Source organism: Solanum pennellii, chromosome 11 (genome assembly GCF_001406875.1).
Source record: "Solanum pennellii chromosome 11, SPENNV200".
NCBI lineage: Eukaryota > Viridiplantae > Streptophyta > Magnoliopsida > Solanales > Solanaceae > Solanum > Solanum pennellii.
Window position 1 is genome coordinate 22,460,399 of NC_028647.1, and position 8,771 is coordinate 22,469,169.

Genomic DNA, 8,771 nt, shown 5'->3' on the forward strand with positions numbered 1-8,771 from the left:
AAGAGCTTTCTAATTAATGTTGGCGGATGCATGCTCTTCGTGAGTTAAGATGTTATGTCCAATAGTTATCCTTTGGCCTTAGTAATGAAGGTTTAACATTCTCTGGGGGAGTTATGCTTAGCAACGAGAGGATTTGAAGAAAGGGGTGGCTACACTTAGTAAGTTGAGATGTTGTATCCAATGTACCTCTTGAGATGAGTAATCCTCGTTAGTAAGAGAATGAGTTACATAAAATAAATCTCATTCTCCCTTAGATGCGCCCACATATGTGTAGATATTGGATAATACATGTAAAGGCTAGAAGAATGACCTTACTCTAGGCAAGTCAGGATCCCTCATCCGATAGGGGTTAATGTTGGGATTTCACGCCTAGTTCTCATGGTCTATGTTGGTTAAATATAATTCCCCTCAGAAAAATGTAATGGAATTAGTCTTCTAAAGAGTGTACTACTAAGGGATGGTGGTGGTATGGGACACTATCTATTTGATTGCACAAGTAGGATATTTAAATGGATGTCTTGGTGTATCTTATACGTAAATGAATGAATGAGTCTTTACATAATTAAAATGAAGGTTATGTGATTTAATGTCTAATTTTAAGTAAGAATGATAAGGCTAAGTCTTGTATGAATATGTTTATGATTAATTAAAAGGGTGTATTTAATCTCATGGAATCCTTAACGAACACATTATGGGGGTAGTATGGTATAATACTATGACATTGCACTTGGTGTGACTTGTAAGAACACTTGAGAGGGGTACTTATGTGAAGTTCTTAAATGCAAGTATGTTCCTCTTGTGTCTAGTTATGAAGAGTGGACTTTTCACACGTGCGAATCAAGCCTATTTATAGTAGTCTTGAGGAACTCTTAGATGTGATTGGAGGGATTGTGTGGAGGTCCCTTCACTTGTTACCTTAGTGAGTCTTAGGATAACTTGGTTAGGGAAATATCAAGGTTATGAGTTCACAAAAATGTGTATTCTTTTGATTAAATTATTGAAGTCTTATTCTATGTGTTAATGATGAATTTATATGTTGTTTTACTTCTATATTAATGAAGCTTTTACTTATTTAGGATGAAATCTTATTTCTTCCAAAATGTTCCTTTATGCATTATTTTTCATATGCCATACTTAGTATATTGTTTCTACTAACTCCATACCTTTCTATACTCTAGAAGTATAGGTTTGATGAAAGTGGGTGTTTTGAAATGAAGCTTGAGAATCGACTCTCTCAAGACTCAGTATGTCCTCATATATTCAAGGTCATAGTATTTATTTCCTTTCTTTAGTTCTTCTTTAACTTTTGTTTAAGAATTATTATGTATTTTCTTTCAATGTCAAGCGATGTGTCCTTAAGATATTAATGTTGTGTCTTCAAGGCTGCTTCTGACGATAAGACTACCTTTATTTTTTATAAAAGAATCTTTCCTTATTATTATATATCGTGAAAAGATTTAATTCCCCACTACTTTTCATGTCTTGTGTAATGAATGATACCTTACAGGCTAATACAAGACCATATAAAGGTCAAGTACGCCTTGTTTCTACCTAAGGGATGCCCTAACTTTAAGGGTGTACTTACGAGTCGTAACAATGCCCCATCGAGAAGACCCAGTATACCCTTGAAGAGTATATAGGCATCCTTGCATGATCACTAAACTGAAGACCATATAGGGAACTTACAATCTACTTTGCTAGTAGTTTTGGGACGATTTGGATATACTGAACCCTCGTCCAACTCGATATTATGCTACTCCCAATAATTTACGTGATCAAAACATTATGACTGAGTTTCTGCGAATACTAGATTGTTCAAAGGGAAGATGAAAACTGCAACAATTAATTTGACAATGATGCATTAATAACTAAGGCATGTATAACTAGTGAACTGAAATATCTAACATAGCATGTCTAATTCAACAACTAGAGAAATACATAGTTAGGGTTCTTAAATTAATGCAATAAATTGATTAATACAATGGTAATCTGACTTCGAGCATATAACGAACTAATTCATGATAATCTACCGATGTTCTATAAATCCTAGGTCTAATCATGATAAGGGAATCAATAATCTGACTGAAAACTAGGGACCGAATGGGTGAAAGAAATCCACTAGTGAAATCAAACATACTTGATGATTAATTTGACAGAGAAATCTTTAGATTACGGGGCTTAAACTGAGGGAACCTTGTTGCGTTCCTAAACTAGGGTTCTTGAACTTTTTATCTTCCCTTGCTTCTAATTTTGTATGTTTTGATTAATGATTTGTCTTTGGTAAGTTTTAGTTATGTTTGTAGGTTTAAACTTACTAATATATCATGATTAGTTTTAACCGACGTATCTTAGGGTTTAAACAAACTAAAAAAGACAAAAAGACTCTTTATGTAATTGTTTTTGGAGCAATCAACAACCTCGACTAATGGGCCATCATTCAATCGACGGTCCGTCGTTTGAGTCTCCTCGAAATGCCTTCACTAAAATGGGTGTAACTTTTGCTTGGAGGTTGGATTTTAGAAAACTCGGTGGCCCTGGAAAGAGGATTCTATTATCTATCATATGATAGGTCGTAGGACACCGAATTGCTTTTCTGCTAAAAGGTATGACAATTTGAAGTTGACACAACAACAATTTCCCCTAACTTACTGCTAACCTTCACCTACAGTCAAACCTACGGTCCATAGGTCCATTTCCGGACCGTACGGGTCAATCGTTGCTTATGTCATTGGCAAGGTAAGGGGGTCTTGATCAACACACACATACCACAGAACATAGGTCTATCTGTGGGTGAGACGTAGCCAATTTTTATGAGCTTTATTTTGAGGGCTACAGTGGTGAACCACGGACTCACAATATGGGTCGTAGATCAGACTATGGTCCATAGATATTGACCGTAGATTGCACCTGGAATTTTTCTGAAAAGCTTATTTTTGAATGTTTTAGATACAAAATGTTACATATTTCCCCCTTGTGAACATTCGTCCTCGAATGAAGACTAAACTAGCTTAAATAGAGGGAGAGAGATACAATCCCTACTACTAGACACTGAGAAATGAGTTTAATATTGAATTGAGTTAAAAAAACATGCAAATACACTAAAAATACAAGTACAAACTTAGGGAATATTATTATAAGGCTTAATTAACACATGAATGAAGCAAAAACTAAAGAGGAATTATAATCTCAAGGTAGAGTGGATTGGGAAGGAAAGAGGTTAGGATACCTGGTTTTCACAGTTTCTTCTACTTCCCAAGTAGCTCTCCTTAAAGATTGACTCCTCCATAGAACCTTGACTGAAGCGACTTCTTTGTTTCTCAACCATCTATCTTGACATTCCAAAATCACAACTGTTACATCCTTTAAAGAAAGACTATCTCTCACCGCGACACTCTGTAATTGCACTACAAAGGCTGGAGCACCCACATACTCCTTTAAGAGGTAGATGTAGAAGGCTGGACACATTGCTGCTATTTCTGCTGGCAACTCTAACTCATATGCCACCTTGCCAACCCTTTTCAAGATCTTGTAAGGAAAAATATATCTAGGACTGAGCTTTCCTTTCTTGCGAAATATCATCACCCCTTTATTGTTACCACTTTCAAGAATACCCAACCATAAACTTAAAACTCTAGTTCTCTTCTACTTACATCTTTATAAAATTATTGATGACTATGGGTTGTATTAAGACTCTATATAATGAGTTACACTTTCTCGAAGGCATAAAGGAATGAATTTGTTCATATCAAAGATGCTCTACCTACTTCAAACAGACCAACAGATTATCTACATCTATGGCCATACATTTCTTCATAAGGAGCTATCGGAATGCTGGAACCTTAGCTATTATTGTAGGCGAACTCAATAAGAGAAATATGATCATACCCGATACCCTTGAAATCAATCATACAATGTATCAACATATTCTCTAGAGTCCGAATGGTATTCTCTGCGTGTGTACCTGTCTGCGCATGATATGTTGGGCTAAGGTTAATTTGAGTACGAAGACCCTTATGAAATGACTTCCTAAAATGAAAGGTAAACTGAAGACCTCTATCTGACATTATAGAAAAATATACCCCATGCAACCTCAGAGTTTCATTCAAGTAAATTTTGGCATACTCCTCCGCCGAATTTGTAGTCTTGACCGCCAAAAATTAGAAGACTTAGTCATCAGATAAACTATAACCCCAATAGAGCCATGTTGATCCATATTGATCACATCCCACTTCAAAGTAGGAATGTCAATCTCTTGAGTCGTACCACCTGGTTTCTGATGTTCTACCTTGACTTGCTGGTAATCGTCGCACTTACTTAAAAAATATGCTATTTTCCTCTTCATTCGATTCTACCAATATACTTCCTGCAAATCTCGATACATCATACTGGCACCTAGATGAATAGAATGTCTGCAGTTATGGGCTTCTGCCAGAATATGCTGCCTCAACTCACCAACATCAAGAACACACAATCTACCGTAGTAGCAATGTACACCATCTCCCCCTTGGGAGAAAACCTCTACTCCCCTATAAGGGACGTCACATATAAGTTCAAGTAAGATTGGATCGCTGTCTTGCTTTTCATTATCCTCCGCTACAAAGAATATTCTTCCCCATTCTGAACTGTTACACCACTGTTTGAAATGATCTTAAGTCAAACTCCCAAGCAATTAAACCAATGAACATCCTTCACTAGTTCTTCCCATTCATCCTCAACATGGTCTACACTACTTATATATAATCTACTAAGAGCATCTTATACTACATTCACCTTACAAGAATTATAATGCGTACTCATATCATAATCTAAACGGAACTGAAGCCATCTCCTCTTGCAAAGATTCAACTTTTTGTGGGTGAAGACATATTGAAGGATCTTATGGTCAGTGAACTCATCAACATGAACACCATACAAGTAGTGTCTATAGATCTTGAGTTCACACACTACTGCTACAGGCTCGAGTTCATGTGTTTGATAGTTCTTCTCATGCTCCTTATGTTTTGTAAAAGCATAAGCTATAGCCTTAGCATGCTGCATCAACACACATCTTAGGCCAACTCTATATGCATCACAATAGGTCATGTAACCTTATGAACCCTTTGGTAGAGTCAACACAGGAGTTGTAGTCAACCTAGTTTTCAATTCTACAAAGATTTTCTCACAATTATCATACAATTGCAACTTGATCATCTTCTAAGTCAACCTATTCTAGGGTGAGGGTATGGATCGAAATCGTTCTTCAAACCTTTTGTAATAACCTTCTAGGACTAATAAAATTCTAATCTCTATAGCAGAGGTAGGTCTGGGCCACTGTTTCACTAATTTTATCCTCTGCAAATCCACTAGGATCCCCTTGTCAGATAGCATGTGACAAAGGAAAGCAACATATCGCAACACGGACTCACTTTTGTAAACTTAGACAATAACTAAAAATCTTTCAAAGTCTGCATAACAACTCTCAAATGACTCGCGTGTTCTTCCTCTTTCTAGAGTAAATGAGGATATCATTAATAAAGACGATAATGAAAAAGTCCAAGTCTTATTTGAACACTTTGTTCATCAAATCCATGAAACCTGCAAGTGCATTGGTTATTCCAAATGACATAACTACAAATTTATAATGACCATACTGAGTTTTGAAGGTTGTTTTTTCAGAATGTCACTATCTCTAACTCTAGGATGATGCTAACCTGATCTTAGGTTTATCTTTGATAAATAACTAGAACCTTGAGGTTGGTGACAAGCCATCAATCCTGGGGATAAGATACTTATTTCTTGCTGAGACCTTGTTCAACTATCTATAGTCAATACACATTCTGAGATAACCATCTTTGTTCTTTACGAACAACACTTGTGCACCCCATGGTGAAATACTAGGTGTGATGAAACCGTTATCTAGAAGTTCTTTGAACTTCTCTTTCAATTCCTTAAGCTCAAATGGAGCTATTTTGTAAGGAGGAATAGAAATAGGCTTGGTTTTTGGGATGCGATTGATTCTGAAGTTGATTTCCCGTTTGGGATGGACTTCGGGAAGATCTTTTAGAAACACTTATGGAAACTCACTGACTACTGGAACTGACTCAAGAGTTGGGGTTTCAGACTAAAATCCTTAACTCGAATAGGATTATAGATATAGTCCTTAGAGATCATCTTTCTAGCCTTAAGGTAGGAAATGAATCATCAAATACGTGCTAAAATACTACCCTTCCACTATAAGATTGATTCATTTACAAAATTAAAATGAACAATCCTAGTTCTAAAATTGACCAAGGCATAACAGGAATGTAACTAATCCATGACTAGAATGACATCAAAGTCTACCACTTCTAACTCTACAAGATCTGCTGAGGTGACTTTCTTAGAGACTCTGCTAGGGCAATTTTTATTTACCTATCTACGTATATCTGGCCACCAACTGGAGTATAGACTTCGAAAGGTTATCAAAGAGTTTCTGGACTAACACAGGATTGGACTACTATGCAAGAAGATAAATAGGATAGAGTAGCCCCTAGATATAACAATGCATAAACATTAAGGTGGAAGGCTCGTATTATACCATAGACTACATCAGAAGAACATTCTTGATTTTGGCGAGCCTGAAGAGCATACGACCTGTTCTAGTACTGAAAACCACCTGTATAAAATGAGTTAAACTGCTGATTGGGGTGACTAGCTGGTGCTATTTAAGTTGTAGACTAAGCTTTAACATTACCACCTCCTTGACCTTTCTAGAAAGACGATCCCTAAACATGTATCAAGACTAACCGCTTACAAAGCATCCTTCCTTTCATGTGGGGCACTGGCCTGGATAGTTCTTACTACACATAGGGCATGTGATGTAAGTATTGGTGCCTGAAAAACTTCCCTAAGACTTAGATCCTAGTGCCCTAACCTATTGACCTTACTTGTTCTTACAGGATTGAACACTACCTCATAAAGGGGTTTGGGTTTAAAGTTTCTGTTAACTTTGTAAGAAATTTCTACTACACAATTTTGCTGAGAATAGTCATAGTTGTCAGTCGTAGCCTTCTTATTTTCCCTGTATTGTTCCTTAAGCTTATCACTCTCAACTAGGTGTGCATGAGTCATAAACCTAGGGATATTCATATCTCCTAGTAACATAACACTTCTACACTACGTTTTTACCAGATTTGACATTCCATACAAGAATTTATTCATCTAAGACTTGGAGTCAACTACCATGTGAGGAGAATACCTTGAGAGTTGGTTAAACTTGAGCCCATACTCTTGGATCGTCATATAAGTAATGTACTAGGATATTCGAGTACATTTGGACGCTCAAAACAAGTAACAAATACTAGATTCGAGTGCATTTTGTATGATTTGATGTGTTTATTGATGATGTAGTAGGAATGATACAAAGAACAGAAGTAGTAAATCATGGCCATTTTAACGGTGGTGGCTCATTTTGACGGTCCGTGGCTTATTTCATGGACAGTGTACATGACCATCAAGTATGATTACAGAAGATAAATCACGAAATCTATTGTTGAGAAGATCCAAGTAAAGGTCATGAGAGAATTCACGCCCTATAATTATCTTGATGGACCGTAGTTCAGTGTGTGAACTTGCTTCAAGAAGCGTAGTGTGAAGTGTTCAAAGTTTTAGAAATACAAGTATAAACATTACGGACGCTTTCACGAACCCTAATTGCTTGGACGGTCCATTATTCTGTCTGTAAATAAGGTTTCAGAGAGCAATGTAAAGTGAATTGAATAAACAATTTTTAAGTGCATACTACGGAAGTGTTTACGGACCGTGATAATGTTGATGGTACGTAATCCTATTTGTCAACCAGATTCTAGATAGCAGTGAAAACTGTCTAGTGTTGAAAAAGTATAAGTGAAGACTACTCACATCTTTATGGACCGTGATAAGTTTGATTATCTGTGATTTTATCCATGAACTAAATTTGGGTTTTGAAGATCTGAAGGCAATACCACGGGCTACTACACAGACCGTGAAACCTTTCAGTGGTCATGATGGGGTCCGTGATGGAAAGAGAAAATACACTCTTAATTACATTAGGTCTATTTTTAAAAAGTTCTTTGGGTTTTTATTTAATTTATTTTCTAAATATTTTTGCATCTATCAAGTTGTGGACGACTATTAACAAACAGAACTTGTATTTTTTTTAACTACTCTTGATAATCAAACTACTTTGTGATACGGAGCATTTGACAATTGGATTATAAAATTTTTTCAAGTTTTAATTTGCTATCGTAAGTATTATGGATTATGTTTTAAGTTATTACCAATTTTTATAAACAAAACATTATGAGTCGCTAAGTAATCAAATTAGGTGTGTGGGATATATGATGAGGATATGAATCTAAATTAGTACATCGAGTAGAGAGAAATCTCCTTTGACATGTTGTAAATTCAAGCTAAGGTTTAATGTGGTCTAAGGAGTGCACACTTTAGACTAGGGTGAATTAAGTTGTTGTTTGAGAGAAAAATACTTGTGAGGAAAAGTAGAAATCTCTTCACTATATTTAAGCTAAAGTTAGAGTTTGAGGGAAAATAACTTTAGCCTCACATCCAGCTAAATCAGTTCTCTATAAAATAATCAATTGTAGCTCGATAGGATAGAGGGGATTATTATCTAATTAGGCTTATAAGGATTAGATAAACTTTAGTCACTAAGTTTTGTGAATGTGTGATTGCATAAAGCTCCGATTTAAAGAAGATTTTCACAAGTTCTTGTCATAGTGAACACTAACCTTTTTTCTCTAAATCAACATAAAACC